This window comes from Triticum aestivum, chromosome 5A, assembly GCF_018294505.1.
Source record: "Triticum aestivum cultivar Chinese Spring chromosome 5A, IWGSC CS RefSeq v2.1, whole genome shotgun sequence".
Taxonomy (NCBI): Eukaryota; Viridiplantae; Streptophyta; class Magnoliopsida; order Poales; family Poaceae; genus Triticum; species Triticum aestivum.
In genome coordinates this window covers 650,738,709-650,761,544 of record NC_057806.1, presented here as the reverse complement: position 1 = coordinate 650,761,544, position 22,836 = coordinate 650,738,709, and positions in this window count along the sequence as shown.

Sequence of the window (22,836 nt, the reverse complement as noted above, 5' to 3'; positions counted from 1 at the left end):
AAACAAAATAGGGTTGCAGTAGAAAACGCCCAACTGGACCAGAGAGCAAAAGAGGATGATTTGCTCAAATTTTCCAAAGAACACCAGTGGGTTTTTGCATAAAGTTGAATTATATACTCCTACTAACATCTACCAACTTTGGTGGAATTTTTAAAGAAATATTTAAATAGGTTGTAGTGCAAACCACAAATTGATCCAGATTCGAAAACTTGAGGTAGGGCTCAAAGTTTCCAAATGACTAAAAGAGATTTTTGCGTAAAAGTGATGTGGGGACATCACATGACACCCCCAAATTTTGGTGGGGATTTTAAAGGAGTATTTGAAAGGGTTGTAATGCAAATGGAACCCTAAAACTTATGAAAACCATTTTTAAAGGAATAAAGCTCGGCAAAAATAATTGTAGAAATAATTCCACTGATAAAAGAAATGGTCTTGGAAAGATATACAAGTCCAACAATATTTTGAAAGGTTTTCACTTGGCGTGAAAACTCCACATTATCAAAGAAAAGAGTAGTTCTGAAATCAAAAGATAAATCCAGAAAATAAAAAATTTAATTTACCATGGCAAAAATTTAATTAATAAATCATGTTTAAATTTTTTGGGGTGTTACATATTTCTTGTGAGGTTTTTTAAAAAATATATGCATTTTTTGTCGTGTGTGATCGTCTAGAATTTTGTAATGGGGCGAAGTACTATGTTGGGCCATCTGGCTGAGTCATTGTTTTCGGCCCAGATAGCTCGTCCGCGCGGCTGTGCTGCGCGGCGTGCGCGTGCGCTATGGGTTTAGTCCCACCTTGCTAGTCGAGGGGGCCCTAGACCTATTTATAAGCGCAGCCGAGGCTCACCAGTCGAACTCCTCTGAAAACTTACCAGAGCGCTTATACACGGCGCTCGCTCTCTCTCTTGACCTGTGGGCCTGGTCGGTGGGCCCTGCGTTGTGCGGACTACAAGGATTCGCCTATGGGCTCGAGTTCAAGTATCTAGCAGCGTCAGGGCCTGCGCCTGTCCTTGGGCGGTCAATTTTTTTCCTTATTTTTGTTGTTTGAATCTAGTACTTGACTCCACCAGTAAATTGGACTGATACTTTTTGATCCTTGGGCGTCAATTTTTTTCTTTTTTTTTCTTTTTGTTTGAATCTAGTACTTGACTCCACCAGTAACTTGGATTGATACTTTATGATCCTTGGGAGGTCATTTTTTCCTTTTTTTGTTGTTGTTTGAATCTAGTACTTGACTCCACCAATAACTTGGACTGATACTTTTTTGTTCTAGTTCTTGTGAGTTGTGTTCTGGGAAGGAGCCGTAGCATGACATGCCCCCGCACCGAACCGCACCAAAGGGCATAGTTGTACGGACACATATTCCTTGTATGCACTTGCCCCCATTATCTATCTTTTAGGGGTGTGTGGGTGCGTGTGGGGGGACAGAATAACCGCACTGCGCCTGTCAAACGAGCGCACTGCCGCGTTAGGGCGACGCCGAGCCGGGGGGAGGGGGGTCAGGACCCCCCCTCCCCCATCCCGGGGAGGCCGAGCCAGGAACGAGCCGTAACAGACGACAACACGGCGTGCCACGGCGTCGCATGTGGAGGCGAGTCCGTAACATGACTTGCCCCCATTATCTATCTTAGGGGTGTGTGGGGGGAGGGGAAACAGAATAACCGCACTGCCCCTCGGTGCATAGTTGTACTGGCACATCTTCCTTGTATGGACTTGCCCCCATTATCTATCTTAGGGGTGTGTGGGTGCGTGTAGGGGGGAAGAGAATAACCGCACTACGCCTGTCAAATGAGTGCACTGCCGTGTTAGCGCGAGGCCAAGCTGGGGGGAGGGGGGTCGGGACCCCCCCCCCATCCCGGCGAGGCTAAGCTAGGAATGAGCCGTAGCAGGCGACGACACGGCGTGCCACGGCGTCGCTTGCGAAGGCGAGTCCGTAACATGACTTGCCCCCATTATCTATCTTAGGGGTGTGTGGGTGCGTGTGGGGGGAAACAGAATAACCGCACTGTCCCTTGGTGCATAGTTGTACTGACACATCTTCCTTGTATGGACTTGCCCCCATTATCTAACTTAGTGGTGTGTGGGTGCGTGTGGGGAGGAAACAGAATAACCACACTGCCCCTCGGTGCATACTTGTACTGACACATCTTCCTTGAATGGACTTGCCCCATTATCTATCTTAGGGGTGTGTGGGTGCATGTAGGGGGGGGGACAGAATAACCGCACTACGCCTGTCAAACAAGCGCACTGTCGCGTTAGCGCGAGGCCCTCCCCCCTCCCCCATCCCGGTGAGGCCGAGCCAGGAACGAGGCGTAGCAGGCGACGATGCGGCGTGCCGCGACGTCGCATGCGGAGGCGAGTCCATAACATGACTTGCCCCCATTATCTATCTTAGGGGTGTGTGGGTGCGTGTGGGGGGGGAATAGAATAACCGCACTGCCCCTCGTTGCATAGTTGTACTGACACATCTTCCTTGTATGGACTTGCCCCCATTATCTATCTTAGGGGTGTGTGGGTGCGTGTGCGGGGGAAACAGATTAACAGCACTGCCCCTCGGTGCATAGTTTTACTGACACGTCTTCCTTGTCTGGACTTGCCCCATTATCTATCTTAGGGGTGTGTGGGTGCGTGTGGGGGAACAGAATAACCACACTGCGCCTATCAAACGAGCGCACTGCCGCGTTAGCGCGAGGCCGAGCCGGGGGAAGGGGGGTCGGAACCCCCTCCCCCATCCCGACGAGGTCGAGCGAGCAACGAGCCGTAGCAGGCGACGATGCGGCGTGCCGCGGCGTCGCATGCGGAGGCGAGTCCGTAACATGACTTTCCCCCATTATCTATCTTAGGGGTGTGTGGGTGCGTGAGGGGGGACAGAATAACCGCACTGCCCCTCGGTGGATAGTTGTACTGACACATCTTCCTTGTATGGACTTGCCTCCATTATCCATCTTATGGACGTGTGGGGGCGTGTGGGGGGGGGGGCAGAATAACCGCACTGCCCCTCGGTGCATACTTGTACTGACACATCTTCCTTGTATGGACTTGCCCCATTATCTATCTTAGGGGTGTGTGGGTGCGTGTGGGGGGAAACAGAATAACCGCACTGTGCCTGTCAAATGAGCGCAGTGCCGCATTAGCGCGAGGCCGAGCCGATGATGCGGCGTGCTGCGGCGTCGCATGCAGAGGCGGGTCCGTAACATGACTTGCCCCCATTATCTATCTTAGGGGTGTGTGGGTGCGTGTGGGGGGGGGAACAGAATAACCGCACTGCCCCTCGGTGCATAGTTGTACTGACATATCTTCCTTGTATGGAATTGCCCCCATTATCTATCTTTTAGGGGGTGTGTGGGCGCGTGTGGGGGGAACAGAATAACCGCACTGTGCCTGTCAAATGAGCGCACTGCTGCGTTAGCGTGAGGCCGAGCCCGGGACCCCCTCCCCCATCCCGGCGAGGCCGAGCCAGGAACGAGCCATAGCACATGACGACGCGGCGTGTGATGACCCACAAGAATAGGGGATCTATCGTAGTCCTTTCGATAAGTAAGAGTGTCGAACCCAACGAGGAGCAGAAGGAAATGATAAGCGGTTTTCAGCAAGGTATTCTCTGCAAGTACTGAAATAAGTGGTAACAGATAGTTTTATGATAGGATAAATTGTAACGAGCAAGAAGTAACAAAAGTAAATAAAATGCAACAAGGTGGCCCAATCCTTTTTGTAGCAAAGGACAAGCCGGAACAAACTCTTATAATAGGAAAAGCGCTCCCGAGGACACATGGGAATATCGTCAAGCTAGTTTTCATCACGTTCATATGATTTGCATTCGATACTTTGATAATTTGATATGTGGGTGGACCGGTGCTTGGGTGCTGTTCTTACTTGAACAAGCATCCCACTTATGATTAACCTCTATTGCAAGCATCCGCAACTACAACAAAAGTATTAAGGTAAACCTAACCATAGCATGAAACATATGGATCCAAATCAGCCCTTACGAAGCAACGCATAAATTATGGTTTAAGCTTCTGTCACTCTAGCAAGCCATCATCTACTTATTACTTCCCAATGCCTTCCTCTAGGCCCAAATAATGGTGAAGTGTTATGTAGTCGACGTTCACATAACACCACTAGAGGCTAGACAACATACATCTTATCAAAATATCAAACAAATACCAAATACACATGACTACTCATAGCAAGACTTCTCCCTTGTCCTCAGGAACGAAAGTAATTACTCATAAAGCTTATTCATGTTCATAATCAGAGGGGTAATAATATGCATATAGGATTTGAACATATGATCTTCCACCCATTAAACCAACTAGCATCAACTACAAGGAGTAATCAACACTACTAGCAACCTACTAGCACCAATCCCGGACTTTGAGACAAGAATTGGATACAAGAGATGAACTAGGGTTTGGAGATGACATGGTGCTGGTGAAGATGTTGATGGAGATTGACCTCTCTCGATGAGAGGAGCGTTGGTGATGATGATGGTGATGATTTCCCCCTCCCGGGGGGAAGTTTCCCTGGCAGAACAGCTCTGCCGGTGCTCTAGATTGGATCCGCCAAGGTTCCGCCTCGTGGCGGCGGAGTCTCGTCCCGAAAATTTCCATTTTTATTTTTTCTCATCGAAAGACCTCATATAGGAGAAGATGGGCATCGGAGAGCCACCGGGGGGCCCACGAGGTAGGGGGCGCGCGCCCCCCACCCTTGTGAGAAGGGTGTGGGCCCCCTGGCCTTCATCTTTGGCGTGGATTTTTCTTTATTTCTTTTAAGACGTTCCGTGGAGTTTCAGGACTTTTGGAGTTGCGCAGAATAGGTCTCTAATATTTGCTCCTTTTCCAGACCAGAATTCCAGCTGCCGGCATTCTCCCTCTTTATGTAAATCTTGTAAAATAAGAGAGAATAGCCATAAGTACTGTGACATAAAGTGAAATAACAGTCCATAATGCAATAAATATCGATATAAAAGCATGATGCAAAATGGACGTATCAACTCCCCCAAGCTTAGACCTCGCTTGTCCTCAAGCGAAAAGCCGATAACAATAAATATGTCCTGATGTTTAGAGGTAGAGGCGTCGATAAAAATAAAATACGGACATGAAGGCATCATGATTATTCTCATAACAGCAACATATATAGATTTTTTTCATATGATTACTTATGTTCAAGTGATGATCTATTCGCAATGCAAAAGTATAAATCATAAACCTTATCGGGCTCCGACAAACTATAATCTCAGTCATTGAAGCAATTGCAATTTATCATAACATCGGAAAGAGTCTATGTCAGAGCTAAAAAGCAAGTCCACATACTCAACTATCATTTAGTCCTCCATAATTGCTAACACTCACGCGATACTTGTGGTTATGGAGTTTTAACCGGACACAGAGAAAGATAGGGGCTTATAGTTTTGCCCCACAACCTTTTACCTCAAGGGTAAGGTAAACACTAATGGTTCATACTCCCCTACATCCAATTATATATATATATATATATATATATATATATCATGTTCTTTCCAACATGCTGAGCTTGCCAAAGGATAAAATGAAAAAGAAAAGGTGAAGATCACCCTAACTCTAGCATAAGGCAGAAGATAATAATAAAGGATAGGCCCTTCGCAGAGGGAAGCAGTGTGACACTCCAAAATTTTCTTTTGGTTTTTAGCAAAAACCTTGTTGGTTTTTGAAGAGAGGCCATTTAATTTTTTTTAGAAATCCTCTCTCTTAAAAACTTTCAGCTTTGGCAAGGATTTTCATTTACATCCTTTTCAAATTGGGTGTTTGAATTATGGAAACTTTTCTTCTGAATTTTTCTCCTCTCAAATGTATTTTTTGAATTTGATTATTTTCATTTAAAAGGAAAACCCTAGGAGTTTTTGGGGCTTCTCTCATTTTGGAACCACCCATGATTTTATTTTGCCTCATGTGGAAAGACCTCCCAAAACCCCTCCCTCCACTTTGGAACAATCTAAATTCTCTGTCCCATCAAGTCCAAACCATTTCTGAATTTTATTTCATTTATTTTATCTCCCAAAACAATTCTGTCTTTCATTATGAGCCTAAGTAATTTTCAAAGCAAGTACCTCATTGCCTTTGAGTTTTTATCTCAAACCAACTCCTCTGGATTGTCCTTAGCATCCACAACCCAGAACCATCTTGATCCACTCTCCCTCTTTTCAAAATTTTCAAATTTCAGTCTCTTCAAGTTTGGACCAGATTTGCCAAATTTGGTGAAATTCATATCTCCTCTTCTCCAAAAATTCCACCAAAATTCAGACAACCTCTAGTTGCAATGAGAGACCACTCCACCAAAAATCAGCTCAAGGAAAAATCCCTAGAGGCCAGAATCATTCTGTCGAACACTTGGCGTGCACTGTTTTTGTTCATGTTCAGTAAATTTACAATTTGCAGTGTCGTTCTCCATCAGAGATTCAGTCACATGTCCACAGTGCCCTTGGCACATTGCTCGCCGCCTGGCCCTCTTGTCCGGAGCTCCACACGCGCGCTTGGCGCCTTCCTGGCGTCGGTGGCACCCTGGCCCGCCTGCGCCGGCGTGTCTTGCGGCAGCCAAACCACCGTAGCGGCCGACAGGGAGCAGAACGGCGGCTCAACCCTGTTCGGCGCCGCCCAATCCTCCTGGTAGCTCCGCGTGGCCATCTCCTTGCCAGCGCACGCATGCGGCACCGTCGCCGTGGCGTGGCACGCACAGAGCATGCTCCCTGCCGCCGACGGGCCCTCATCGCCCCGTTCCGTCGAACTCCCCCTAAGCAACCAAATCCTGACGCGGTTAGCACCTAAACGGAACCAGGGAACGCCCACGACGACGCTCAGCCTCAAAACCCTCCCGTGCAACCACGACACCGCCGTAATCACCTCGCCGGACTTATCCGTTCGCGGCAACCGACTCGGGCCGGCTATATATAGCACCCCTGAGCCTGCTCTCCCCCCGCACAACTCCACCATCTCACTAGACCCTGCCTGGCCACTGGAGGAGCCTCGAGGGGCCCTTCTTCCCCGACTCCGGCCGCCCCGTTCCACCTCGGCCTACACCTCGATTCGCTCCGGTGAGGCCGTCTCCGGCGCCCCAACTTCGTCAGCGACCCTCTCGAGCAACTAAGAGTCTAACCCCCACTCCAATTTGATCTTCACAGCTCTCTCCAACGAGGTCCACAACCACCCGAATCACCGTCCGCCGGAGCCAGCATCGCCGCCGACATGGTACTCGCCGGCGACCACCACCACCTCCCATAGGCGCGGAATGGCGCCCTGAACACGGAGGTACCCTCCGATCCCCCTGCCTCGCCGTGGATAGCCGCCGCCGACCACCGCGGCTCTCGGGCACCGTCGAGCTCTGCCGCCTCTTTTGAAAATTCAAACCTGACGGGCGGGACCCGCCTGTCAGCCTCTCTGTCCTTTCTAAACGAACCGTTTTCTGAAAGCGTCTTCTGCCAAATGCGTTTTCCCTCTGGGCCGGCGGATTCTTTATCGAAGTGTTTTCTGTTTTTATAAGTTAGCCCCTGGAAACTTTCTGTTTCATTACAGATGAGTCCCTGGACAAAAACATTTATAACTTTTAAACAAAAATATATTTTTGATTGATTCTGTTTCTGTCCTCTTTAGAATTTTGTCTAGTTTTTTATCAGATTTAGTTGAAAAATATTTGGAGAAATCTTTGTGCACCTCACGGTATTCACGATAGCGTGTATATTTTCTTTATTACCGTAGATACCGAAGGAGGTGAAGGGATCGCGAACTTCACCGAGCTAGGCTCCGACTACTCTAAACCAGGCAAGCATGTTTGAACTTTTGATATGATGATTGTTTTGGCATGTTTGCATTAAGTAGTTTCATGGCATGTTGATGAGCATACCGATGAATGTCATGTTACATGCAACGATGAGGCAAGTGAGTTTCGAAAATCCATAACTGGATGGATGTGAGTATGCATGGCCATGTGTTGGCATGAGGATGGGTAAGATGGCAGTGTTGTAGCATGCCAGTCTTATGCCAGACTACATGACTTTAATGTCAACCCGTATCGGTCCAGTTCCTTCCATTTTTCCTTCCCTGTACTACCACATGTTTTCCGCAAGGAATATGACTTAGTAAGTTGCAAACCGCTTTCTTGGTACACACCAAAAGGAGAGGCCGTGATGATGGTTCCATGGCCCTGGATTAAAGCCAGTCATCCGGTCAGGGGGCATGGGTGTTTCCGGTTGGGATCGAGAGGGGGGCACCCCTTAGAGCGCGCGTATATAAATTTGATCCCATGCTATTCGAGATTGTGATCTCCCCATCTCAAAAGTTTTTCTTGGACGATGTCTAGGGTGATTCCTGGCATCGAGAGTTAGGATGGGTGTGTACTGGTTAGCTGTGTTTTCTTCTGAAATACCGTAAACGGAACTAGTCCTTCATGACTACGGAAATCCGTTGGCTGTGGGAAAAAATTTCATACAAACTCTGCAGAGTCATATATTCCTTTGAATCATCTATTCCATGTCCAAGTTCGGTATTATCTTATCCTGACAAATGTCAATTTTGATGACAGAGACTCCGGTGAATCACATGAGTGCTAAGTCCGGTTAAATGTTTATTCCTGTGGATGGACTAACCCGTTTATTATCATGAATTGAATATTTATTATGAGTATTATTTACTTGTGAATAAAAGCCCTTTCTGCGATGTCGCTCAGACGTCCGACTGTGGCATTGTTATCATTTACTTTCAATAAAAGCCCTTTCTGCGATGTCGCTCAGACGTCCGACTATGGCATTGTTATTATTTACTTTCAATAGAAGCCCTTTCTGCGATGTCGCTCAGACGTCCGACTGTGGCATTGTTATCATTTACTTTCAATAAAAGCCCTTTCTGCGATGTCGCTCAGACGTCCGACTGTGGCATTGTTATTATTTACTTTCAATAAAAGCCCTTTCTGCGATGTTGCTCAGACGTCCGATTGTGGCATTGTTATTATTTACTTTCAATAAAAGCCCTTTCAGCGATGTCGCTCAGACGTCCGACTGCGGCAGAACTGTTATTTACTTTCAATATAAGCCCTTTCTGTGATGTCGCCCTGACGTCCGACTGTGGCACGCATGTCTTTTATTTTCAGTTTAAGCCCTTTATGTGGTGTCGCTTAGACGCCCGACTGCGGCATGATCTTTATTTATTTGTTCACCCTTCGAGGCGTCACTTCAGACACCCGATCGGTTTCCTATTATTTCTTTTTGTTGGGTTTTCAGGCGGACTACCGCCGATTCCCTTTTTACTTACCTTGCTTGCTAAATTTTGAATGTGCATTGGTAAATTAATCATGACGCATCCATGCATGCATTTGTTATATCTTACGTCTGAACTGTCTTGCGAGTACTTTCAAAGTACTCACCTGGCTTGTTGATTTGGCCAGATGCTGACGAAGGCGATCTCATGGATGAAGAATTTGATAGCGAGTCCGACGCCTAGAGGAATCCCAGTCAGTCTCGTGCGACCCTGGATTTGGTCACTGTATTATATCCGATTCCGCTACCAAATAAACTCATCGAGCCTCACCTCGACGCTCGATGAGATGCCAGTTTTAGAGTCATGTATCTCACTCCCCGCTGTGATTTTCCACCACCACCCTATCCTTGAGTCAGTAGTATGCCTCCACACCACTGTGTCATATCCGCCATTATGTATAATTATTGGCGTGCTTGTAATAATTTGGTTGAGCAACCCTAGCTCGACCCTGTAATATATTTTATGCTACTGGCTTATTGTATCAAGAATTTGTCTACCAGTAAGGAGGATTTTTCTCATACTGGACTCAAAAGATTGGTTTCTCAATAAACATTTTTATTGGAAAACCGGTCGTGACAAGCTTGGTATCAGAGCCAGGCTGACTGTAGTAAGCCACTAGGTGCGATCGCTAATCGGTTATTAGCATAAGAGTTAATTCGTGTGGTTCCGCCCCTGGCACCCGCTACATCTACTCGACGCAGAGCTACTCGTATGGAGCCTATTAGTGAGGAGGAAGTTGAGTCCCAGCCTCGCTACGCCTCACCCTTGGCAGGGCCAAGGAAATCATCAACATCTCCGACTAAGTACGCGTAGCCGTCATGCAATGTACCGCCGTGTAAGATATGGGAAGTAGCTTGTTTGCGCTTCATGTAGGAACTGGGAGAAGTGCACTAGCCTAAATAACAAGTTAGGATTATGTGCGCATATCCTGAGTGATGTATTGTATAATTACCGCCCGCGTGTAAGATATGTAATGAGCAGTCCTTCTCCGTGCGCAAATCGATTTGTTTTTCTTAAGTAAGCTTGGTTATTTAATTTATTTGCCAGCCTTGTGCATTTATGGAATTGTTTTTGCGACCCTTTTCACTTTTCTTATGAGTTTTACAAAATATATCCCCAGAGTGAAAAATGTCTCGTCCTTGGACTCGCTCCATGCCTACTCTGCCAGAGAAAAATTATGGCACTCGACCGGGCAACAATTTCACACAAGGGCAGTCAAGTCAAAATTATGGCACTCAACCAGGCAACAATTTCACACAAGGGCAGTCAAGTCAAAATTATGACACTCAACCAGGCAACAATTTCACACAAAGGCAGTCGAGTCAACAGGACAGTGAAACGGCACTTTCCCAAATGTGCCGCCTTTATGAGCAGAGTCAGCAACAACATCGGGAAATGATGAACCAAGTCATCAACATGGGAAATCACCATGGACAGTATCAGCAGCATTCCAAGTTATCTGAGCTACAGAAGACAATAAGAGTGTCAGCCAAAGAAAGAAAGATACCCCGGCAACCGAGATTGAATAAGGTGGACGTTTCTGAGCTAAACAAGGTTCCAGTAGTGTGTGAATTTCCAGACGTATTCCCCGAAGAACTACCAGGCATGCCGCCAGACCGAGAGATAGAATTCAGCATTGAGCTAGCACCAGGAACCACCCCCATATACAAGAAACCATACAGAATGGCACCATCCGAGTTGATTGAGTTGAAGAAACAAATAAAGGAATTGCTGCACAAGGGATACATTCGAGCCAGCTCCTCACCTTGGGGATCACCAATTTTATTTGCCAAAAAGAAGGATGGAACACTGAGATTGTGCATAGACTACCGAGCACTTAACATGGTCATAGTCAAGAACAAATACCCGATGCCCTGGATAAACGATTTGTTTGATCAACTCGCTCAGGCCAAGGTATTCTCAAAAATTGACTTAAGGTCAGGATACCATCAATTAAAAGTGCGAACAGAAGATATCCCCAAAACAGCCTTCACCTCCAGATATGGACTATATGAGTTCACAGTAATGCCATTTGGATTAACGAACGCCCCCGCATATTTTGTTCACCTCATGAACAAAATATTTATGAAGTTTATGGACAAGTTCGTTGTGGTATTCATCAATGATATTCTGGTATACTCCAAGACACCAGAAGAGCACGCGGAACATCTCAGGATTGTGCTAGGAGAACTCAGGAAACACCAATTGTATGCTAAGTTTAGCAAGTGCGAATTTTGGCTAAGACAAGTAGGTTTTCTAGGCCACGTACCGTCCCAAGACGGTATCGCAGTGGACCCGGAGAAAGTCAGGGCCGTACTTGGCTGGAAGTCACCAGCCAGCGTAACGGACATACGAAGCTTCTTGGGAATGGCAGGATATTACCGCAGATTTATTGAAGGATTCTCCACCATATCCAAGCCAATGACGCAGTTACTCAAGAAGGACAAGAAGTTTGAATGGACAGAAGCCTGCGAGAAAAGTTTCCAAGAGCTAAAACGGAAATTAACGACAGCACCGGTATTAATTGTGCCAGACATACACAAGAATTTTGAAGTGTATTGTGACGCATCCCGAAAGGGCCTCGGGTGCGTGTTGATGCAAGAAGGCAAGGTTGTTGCATACGCTTCAAGGCAACTTCGCAAGCATGAGGAAAATTATCCCACTCATGACTTAGAAATGGCAGCAGTCATTCATGCACTCAAGGAATGGAGGCATTTCTTACTTGGAAATCGATGTGAAATATACACGGACCATAAAAGTCTCAAATATATTTTCACACAGCCAGAACTAAACTTACGGCAATGACGCTGGTTGGAATTGGTAAAGGATTATGATGTTGGTATCCACTATCATCCAGGAAAAGCAAATGTAGTGGCCAACGCTCTTAGTCGGAACCCCAGCTCCGACGAAAACAGTCTGCAAAGCTTGAGACCTGAATTCCAACAAGAATTTGCCAAACTCAACTTGTTAATGATCGCGGAAGGCACCATATCAAACTTGGAAATACAACCCGACCTTGTGGAGAGAATTAAAGAAGCTCAGCCTGGTCACCCCAGCATCGAAGGAATTAAAAGAAAGGTGAGTATGGAAAGGCCTCGGAGTTCCTCATAGACGATGGAGGAATATTATGGTACGGGGACAGACTCTGCGTGCCAAATATAGAGGACCTCAAACAGCAAATTCTAGCTGAAGCCCACACCGCCCCATATTCGATCCACCCTGGAGGAACCAAAATGTACAAGGATATTCAGGAAAGATTTTGGTGGCACGGTATGAAGAGGGACATAGCCACATTCATTGCATGTTGCGATTCTTGTCAACGCATAAAAGTTGAGCATCAAAGACCAGCCGGACTACTGCAACCAAACAAAATACTTGAGTGGAAATGGGATGAAATAGGGATGGATTTCATTCTCGGACTACCTCGGTCACGACACGGGAATGATGCCATATGGGTCATCACCGATAGATTAACCAAGGTGGCACATTTCATTCCAGTGAAGACAACCTACAACACTCAAAGGCTTGCCAGGATTTATCTCTCCCGTATAGTTTGTCTGCATGGAGTCCCGAAGACTATAATATCCGACAGAGGCACTCAGTTCGTCTCGAGATTCTGGGATCATTTACAACAGGCTCTGGGAACTCAACTGGCCTTCAGTACAGCATACCATCCCCAAACTGATGGACAAACTGAACGCGTAAACCAAATTTTAGAAGACATGCTGAGAGCATGTGTCCTCACCTATGGAACCAGTTGGGAAGAAAGCCTGCCATATGCCGAGTTCGCATACAACAACAGTTACCAGGCCAGCTTGCAAATGGCACCTTTTGAAGCCCTATACGGACGGAGATGTCGTACCCCACTAAATTGGTCAGGAACCAGAGACAGCCATATCTTCGGCCCAGACATGCTCAAAGAAGCCGAGGAAAAGGTCAAGCTAATCAGGGACCGACTCAAGACCGCTCAAAGCCGACAGAAGAGTTATTACAATCAGAAACATCGTGAGGTCAGATTCGAACCCGGTGAATTTGTATACCTACGAGTATCACCTATGAGGGGCCTGCAACGATTCAAGATTAAGGGAAAGATAGCACCAAGATTCATTAGACCATTCTGTATAGTGGCACGAAGGGGCACTATAGCCTACCAGCTAGACTTACCCGAAGAATTATCCGATGTCCACGACGTGTTCCACGTCTCGCAATTGAGGAAGTGCGTAAGCAACCCAGAGAAACAAGTATCCCATGAGAACATTGACGTGCAGCCAAACCTCACCTATCGGGAACGTCCAGTAAAATTATTAGAGGAGTCTGAAAGGAGGACCCGACAGAAAACCATCAAGTTTTTCAGAGTTCAGTGGAGTAATCACACCGAGAGTGAAGCCACTTGGGAAAGAGAGGATTTTCTTCGGACAAAGCACCGACACCTGTTTAAGGATCAGCTGAAATCTCGGGACGAGATTTTTCCTAAGGGGGTAGGTGTTGTGACACTCCAAAATTTTCTTTTGGTTTTTAGCAAAAACCTTGTTGGTTTTTGAAGAGAGGCCATTTAAATTGTTTTTCCAGAAAACCTCTCTCTTAAAAACTTTCACCTTTGGCAAGGATTTTCCTTTACATCCTTTTCAAATTGGGTGTTTGAATTATGGAAACTTTTCTTAGGAATTCTTCTCCTCTCAAATGTATTTTTTGAATTTGATTATTTTCATTTAAAAGGAAAACCCTAGGAGTTTTTGGGGCTTCTCTCATTTTGGAACCACCCATGATTTTATTTTGCCTCATGTGGAAAGACCTCCCAAAACCCCTCCCTCCACTTTGGAACAATCTAAATTCTCTGTCCCATCAAGTCCAAACCATTTTTGAATTTTATTTCATTTATTTTATCTCCCAAAACAATTCTGTCTTTCATTATGAGCCTAAGTAATTTTCAAAGCAAGTACCTCATTGCCTTTGAGTTTTTATCTCAAACCAACTCCTCTGGATTGTCCTTAGCATCCACAACCCAGAACCATCTTGATCCACTCTCCCTCTTTTCAAAATTTTCAAATTTCAGTCTCTGCAAGTTTGGACCAGATTTGCCAAATTTGGTGAAATTCATATCTCCTCTTCTCCAAAAATTCCACCGAAATTCAGACAACCTCTAGTTGCAATGAGAGACCACTCCACCAAAAATCAACTCAAGGAAAAATCCCTAGAGGCCAGAATCATTCTGTCGAACACTTGGCGTGCACTGTTTTTGTTCATATTCAGTAAATTCAGAATTTGCTGTGTCGTTCTCCATCAGAGATTCAGTCACATGTCCACAGTGCCCTTGGCATGTTGCTCGCCGCCTGGCCTGCTTGTCCGGAGCTCCACACGCGCGCTTGGCGCCTTCCTGGCGTCGGTGGCACCCTGGCCCGCCTGCGCCGGCGTGTCTTGCGGCGGCCGAACCACCGTAGCGGCCGACAGGGAGCAGAACGGCGGCTCAACGCCATTCGGCGCCGCCCAATCCTCCTGGTAGCTCCGCGTGGCCATCTCCTTGCCAGCGCACGCATGCGGCACCGTCGCCATGGCGCGGCACGCACAGAGCATGCTCCCTGCCGCCGACGGGCCCGCGTCGCCCCGTTCTATCGAACTCCCCCTAAGCAACCAAATCCCGACGCAGTTAGCACCTAAACGGAACCAGGGAACGCCCACGACGACGCTCAGCCTCAAAACCCTCCCGTGCAACCACGGCACCGCCGTAATCACCTCGCCGGACTTATCCGTTCGCGGCAACCGACTCAGGCCGGCTATATATAGCACCCCCGAGCCTGCTCTCGCCCCTGCACAACTCCACCATCTCACTAGACCCTGCCTGGCCACTGGAGGAGCCTCGAGGGGCCCTTCTTCCCCGACTCCGGCCGCCCCGTTCCGCCTCGGCCTACACCTCGATTCGCTCCGGTGAGGCCGTCTCCGGCGCCCCAACTTCGTCAGCAACCCTCTCGTGCAACTAAGAGTCTAACCACTACTCCAATTTGATCTTCACAGCTCTCTCCGACGAGGTCCACAACCACCCGAATCGCCGTCCGCCGGAGCCAGCGTCGCCGCCGACGTGGTACTCGCCGGCGACCACCACCACCTCCCACAGACGTGGAATGGCGCCCTGAACACGGAGGTACCCTCCGATCCCCCTGCCTCACCGTGGATCGCCGCCGGCGACCACCGCGGCTCTCGGGCACCGTCGAGCTCTACCACCTCTTTTGAAAATTCAAACCTGACGGGCGGGACCCGCCTGTCAGCCTCTCTGTCCTTTCTAAACGAACCGTTTTCTGAGAGCGTCTTCTGCCAAATGCGTTTTCCCTCTGGGCCGGTGGATTCTTTATTGAAGCGTTTTCTGTTTTTATAAGTTAGCCCCTGGAAACTTTCTGTTTCATTACAAATGAGTCCCTGGACAAAAACATTTATAACTTTTAAACAAAAATATATTTTTGATTGATTCTTTTCCTGTCCTCTTTAGAATTTTGTCTAGTTTTTTATCAGATTTATTTGAAAAATATTTGGAGAAATCTTTGTGCACCTCACGGTATTCACGATAGCGCGTATATTTTCTTTATTACCGTAGATACCGAAGGAGGTGACGGGACCGCGAACTTCACCGAGCTAGGCTCCGACTACTCTGAACCAGGCAATCATGTTTGAACTTTTGATATGATGATTGTTTTGGCATGTTTGCATTAAGTAGTTTCATGGCATGTTGATGAGCATACCGACGAATGTCATGTTACATGCATCGATGAGGCAAGTGAGTTTCGAAAATCCATAAGTGGATGGATGTGAGTATGCATGGCCATGTGTTGGCATGAGGATGGGTAAGATGGCAGTGTTGTAGCATGCCAGTCTTATGCCAGACTATATGACTTCAGTGTCAACCCGTATTGGTCCAGTTCCTTCCATTTTTCCTTCCCTGTACTACCACATGTTTTCCGCAAGGAATATGGCTTAGTAAGTTGCAAACCACTTTCTTGGTACACACCAAAAGGAGAGGCCGTGATGATGGTTCCATGGCCCTGGATTAAAGCCAGTCATCCGGTCAGGGGGCATGGGTGTTTCCGGTTGGGACCGCGAGGGGGGCACCCCTTAGAGCGCGCATATATAAATTTGATCCCATGCTATTTGAGATTGTGATCTCCCCGTCTCAAAAGTTTTTCTTGGACGATGTCTAGGTTGATTCCTGGCATCAAGAGGTAGGATGGGTGTGTACTGGTTAGCTATGTTTTCTTTCGAAATACCGTAAACGGAACTAGTCCTTCGTGACTACGGAAATCCGTTAGCTGTGGGAAAAATTTTCGTACAAACTCTGCAGAGTCATATATTCCTTTGAATCATCTATTCCATGTCCAAGTTCGGTATTAGCTTATCCTGACAAATGTCAGTTTTGATGACAGAGACTCCGGTGAATCACATGAGTGCTAAGTCCGATTAAATGTTTATTCCTGTGGATGGACTAACCTGTTTATTATCATGAATTGAATATTTATTATGAGTATTATTTACTTGTGAATAAAATCCCTTTCTGCGATGTCACTCAGACGTCCGACTGTGGCATTGTTATCATTTACTTTCAATAAAAGCCCTTTCTACGATGTCGCTCAGACGTCCGACTGTGGCATTGTTATTATTTACTTTCAATAAAAGCCCTTTCTGCGATGCCGCTCAGACGTCCGACTGTGGCATTGTTATCATTTACTTTCAATAAAAGCCCTTTCTGCGATGTTGCTCAGACGTCCGACTGTGGCATTGTTATTATTTACTTTCAATAAAAGCCCTTTCTGCGATGTCGCTCAGACGTCCGACTGTGGCATTGTTATTATTTACTTTCAATAAATGCCCTTTCTGCGATGTCGCTCAGACGTCCGACTATGGCAGAACTGTTATTTACTTTCAATATAAGCCCTTTCTGTGATGTCGCCCCGACGTCCGACTGTGGCACGCGTGTCTTCTATTTTCAGTTTAAGCCCTTTACGTGGTGTCGCTTAGACGCCCGACTGCGGCATGATCTTTATTTATTTGTTCACCCTTCGAGGCGTCGCTTCAGACACCCGATCGGTTTCCTATTATTTCTTTTTGTTTGGTTTTCAGGCGGACTACCGCCGATTCCCTTTTTACTTACCTTGCTTGCTAAATTTTGAATGTGCATTGGTAAATTAATCATGACGCATCCATGCATGCATTTGTTATATCTTACGTCCGAACTGTCTTGCGAGTACTTTCAAAGTACTCACATGGCTTGTTGATTTGGCCAGATGCTGACGAAGGCGATCTCATGGATGAAGAATTTGATAGCGAGTCCGATGCCTAGAGGAATCCCAGTCAGTCTCGTGCGACCCTGTATTTGGTCACTGTATTATATCCGCTTCCGCTACCAAATAAACTCATCGAGCCTCACCTCGACGCTCGATGAGATGCCAGTTTTAGAGTCATGTATCTCACTCCCCGCTGTGATTTTCCACCACCACCCTATCCTCGAGTCAGTAGTATGCCCCCCACACCACTCTGTCATATCCGCCATTATGTATAATTATTGGCGTGCTTGTAATAATTTGGTTGAGCTACCGTAGCTCGACCCTGTAATATATTTTATGCTACTGGCTTATTGTATCAAGAATTTGTCTACCAGTAAGGAGGATTTTTCTCATACTGGACTCAAAAGATTGGTTTCTCAATAAAAAATTTTATTGGAAAACCGGTCGTGACAAGCAGAGGTTGCCATGCGCTTTTATGGTTGGATATATAAAATCTCAATGCGAAAGAATGTCACTTTATATTGCCACTTGTGATATGAACCTTTATTATGCAGTCCGTTGCTTTTATTACTTCCACATCAAAAGATCATATAAAGATTATTTCTCCCACACCAATCAATCATACATATTTAGAGCAATTTTCATTGCTTGCACCGATGACAACTTACTTGAAGGATCTTACTCAATCCATAGGTAGATATGGTGGACTCTCATGGCAAAACTGGTTTAGGGATATTTGGAAGCACAAGTAGTATTTCTACTTGGTGCTGAGAATTTGGCTAGCATGAGGGCGAAAGGCAAGCTCAACAAGTTAGAGGAACCATGACAACATACTTTATCTCAGATATAAGAAAGACATAACTCATTACGTTTTCTTCCTTGTCTAACATCAACTCTTTAGCATGTCATATTTTAATGAGTGCGCACAATCATAAAAGATGTCAATGATAATATATCTATATGTGAAAACCTCTCTTTCCTTATTACTTCCTATTAATTAAAACAATGACCAAAGCTATGTCTGCCAATTCCCAACAACTTTTAATCATCATACTCTTTCTATGTGAAGTCATTACTCTCAATAAGATCAATATGAACTTTTTGTTTCTTTTTATTCTTTTTCTCTTTTCTTTTATTCGCCCAAGATCATGGCAAAATAATCAAGCCCTTGACTCAACACTAATCTTTATTATATATAGCTCACGGACTCGATTACATAGAAAGATCATAAAGCAAAACTCAAAACTAGATCATGCCATAAACTTTATTCTACTGGATCAAGATACTATCAAAAGGATCGAACTAAGAAAAACGGTAATGTAGAAGTGATGGTGATACGATACCGGGGCACCTCCCCAAGCTTGGCAGTTGCCAAGGGGAGTGCCCATACCCAGATACTCAATTCTTCTTTGTTGGTGAAGAAGGTGGTGGTGATGTTGGCTTAGTTTATGGCTTAGGCTTCTCCCTTAATTTGCGCTTGAGGATGGCATTTTGATCCCTCAGATCATCAATCTCCCACTCCAGGGTTAATATCTTTTTGCATAGGTCCTACTTATTTTCCTGCAAGAGAAAAAGGGATAAACTCGAACTTGGGTTTCTTTACCCTATCAGGGAGACTTGAATTTTTGAACTCCACGTGCATGTCCCCAGGTTGAGGTAATGGTGCTTCATCTTCAACTGAGCTTGTATCCTCCTTCTCCTTGGGTTCATAGTCCTCTTCTTCCTCCCTGGTCCATCCATTATGTTCCATATCTCCATAGACCTTTGGATTTGCTAAGTAGTCATCCACATAGCTTTCTCCTTCCAAATCCTAGGAAGACATGTTGATTTAATCTGCAATGGGACAGCTCAAAACAAAGACAGGAGGTTTTTGCGTGATACGGGAGTCAAAACCTTCGGGAGAATATATAATGAATTTTTACCGACCAAAATACGTAACGTGCAAGAAAACGGAGTCCGGAAGGCACACGAGGCGCTCACGAGGTAGGGGGGCGCGCCCAGGGGGGTAGGGCGCGCCCACCACCCTCGTGGGGCCCTCGTGTCCTTCCCGGACTGCTACTTATTTTTCTATTTTTCTAAATATTCCAAAACGGAGAAATATTGCCTTAAAAGTTGTTTTGGGGTCGGTTTACTTACCGTACCACATACCTATTCCTTTTCGGAGTCTGAAACGTTCTGGAAAGTGTCTCTTATGTATTCCTCCGGGGTTATGGTTTCAATAATATTGGTTTCAACATTTATGGGATTACCTGAGATATAATGTTTAATTCTTTGACCATTTACCACCTTTGGATTTGTGCCCTCAAAGTTGTTGATTTTTATGGCACCGGAACGATAGACCTCCTCGATAACGTAGGGGCCTTCCCATTTAGAGAGATTTTTTCCTGCAAAAAAATTTAACGAGAGTTGTATAGCAATACATAATCACCTACATCAAACTCACGCTTTTGTATCCTTTTGCCATAACATCTTTTGACTTTTTCTTTAAACAACTTGCCATTTTCATAAGCTTGGGTTCTCCATTCATCAAGTGAGCTAATTTTGAATAACCTCTTCTCACTGGCAAGTTTAAAATCATAGCTAAGCTCTTTAATAGCCCAATATGCCTTATTTTCTAGTTCGAGAGGTAAGTGACATGCTTTTCCATAGACCATTTTATACGGAGACATACCCATAGGATTTTTGTATGCAGTTCTATAAGCCCATAATGCATCATCAAGTTTCTTAGACCAATTCTTTCTAGACCTATTAATAGTCTTTTGCAAAATTAATTTGAGCTCTCTATTGCTCAACTCTACTTGACCACTAGACTGTGGGTGATAAGGGGATGCAATTCTATGATTAACATCAAATTTAGCAAGCATTTTACGGAAGGCACCATGAATAAAGTGTGAACCACCATCAGTCATTAAATATCCAGGGACTCCAAACCTCGGGAAAATAACTTCCTTAAGCATTTTAATAGAAGTTTTATGATCAGCACTACTAGATGGAATAGCTTCTACCCACTTAGTAACGTAATCAACAGCAACTAGAATATGTGTGTATCCATTAGAGGCAGGAAAAGGTCCCATATAATCAAAGCCCCTAACATCAAATGGTTCAATAACAAGTGAATAATTCATAGGCATTTCTTGACGTCTACTAATATTACCAATTCTTTGACATTCATCATAAGACAAGACAAACTTACAGGCATCCTTGAAGAGAGTAGGCCAATAAAAGCCAGATTGCAATACCTTATGTGCAGTTCTATCTCCAGCGTGGTGTCCTCCATAAGGCTCGGAATGACACTTGCGTAGGATCTGTTCCTGTTCATGCTCAGGTACACAACGTCTAATAACACCATCTACTCCTTCTTTATAAAGATGTGAGTCATCCCAAAAGTAATGTCTCAAGTCATAGAAAAACTTTTTCTTTTGCTGGTATGTCAAACTAGGTGGTATAAACTTAGCAACAATATAATTAGCATAATCAGCATACCATGGAGTACTACGAGAAGTACTTATAACATTTAATTGTTCATCAGGAAAGTCATCATTAATAGGTAGTGGGTCATCAAGAATATTTTCTAACCTAGATAAGTTGTCTGTAATGGGGTTCTCAGCTCCCTTTCTATCAACAATATTAAAATTAAATTCTTGTAGCAAGAGAACCCATCTAATAAGTCTAGGTTTAGCATCTTTCTTCTCCATAAGATTTTAATAGCAGCATGATCAGTGTGAATAGTTACTTTAGAATCAACAATGTAAGATCTGAACTTATCACAAGAAAATACAACTACTAAAAGCTCTTTTTCAGTAGTAGCATAATTTCTTTGAGCATTGTCTAGAGTCTTACTAGCATAATGAATAACATTTAATTTCTTATCAACTCTTTGCCCTAGAATAGCACGTACAACATAATCACTAGCATCACACATAATTGCAAAGGGTAAATTCCAATCAGGTGGCTGAACAATAGGTGCAGAGACTAATGCTTTCTTAAGTATTTCAAATTCTTCTACACAATCATCATCAAAGACAAATGGTATATCTTTTTGCAATAAATTAGTTTAGTGGCCGAGAAATTTTTGAGAAGTCCTTAATGAACCTCTTGTAAAATCCGGCGTGACCAAGGAAACTTCTTATACCTTTGATGTCCTTGGGACATGGCATCTTTTCAATAGCATCAACCTTGGCTTTATCAACTTCAATACCTCTTTCAGAAACGTTGTGCCCCAAGACAATACCTTCATTAACCATAAAGTGGCACTTTTCCCATTTCAAGACAAGATTAGTTTCTTCACATCTCTGCAAAACTCGATCAAGATTGCTCAAGCAATCATCAAAAGAGGAACCATAGACAGAAAAGTTGTCCATGAAAACCTCACAAATCTTCTCACAAAAGTCAGAGAATATAGCCATCATGCATCTTTGAAAGGTAGCAGGTGCATTACATAAACCAAAAGGCATACGTCTATAAGCAAAAGTACCAAAAGGGCATGTAAAAGTAGTCTTTGATTGATCTTTAGCCGACACAGGTATTTGAGAGAAACCAGAATAACCATCTAGAAAGCAATAGTGTGTGTGTTTGCATAATCTTTCTAGCATTTGATCAATAAAAGGTAAGGGGTAATGATCTTTCTTAGTAGCTTTATTTAATTTACGGAAATCAATTACCATCCTATAACATGTGATAATTCTTTATGGAATCAATTCATCTTTATCATTAGGAACAACAGTAATACCTCCCTTCTTAGGGACACAATGGACAGGACTTACCCACTCACTATCAGCAACGGGATAAATTATACCTGCCTCCAGAAGCTTGAGTATTTCTTTTCTTACCACTTCTTTCATTTTAGGATTCAGACGTCGTTGAGGATCACGAACTGGTTTGGCATCTGCTTCCAAATTTATTTTATGTTGACATAGAGTGGGACCAATGCCCTTAAGATCATCAAGAGTATATCCAATAGCAGCACAATGCTTCTTCAGAGTTTTCAATAATCTTTCTTCTTCATGCTTTGAAAGGTTAGCACTAATAATAACAGCATATATCTTCTTTTAATCAAGATAAGCATATTTAAGATTATCAGCCAAAGGTTTAAGCTCAAACACGGGATCACCCTTAGCCGGAGGAGGATCCCCTAAAATTTCAACAGGCAAATTGTGTTTCAAAACAGGTTCCTGTTTAAAGAATACTTCATCTATTTCCCTTCTTTCATTCATGAACATATCATTTTCATGGTCTAGCAAATAGTGTTCTAAAGGATCACTAGGAGGTACGGCAATAGAAGCAAGACCA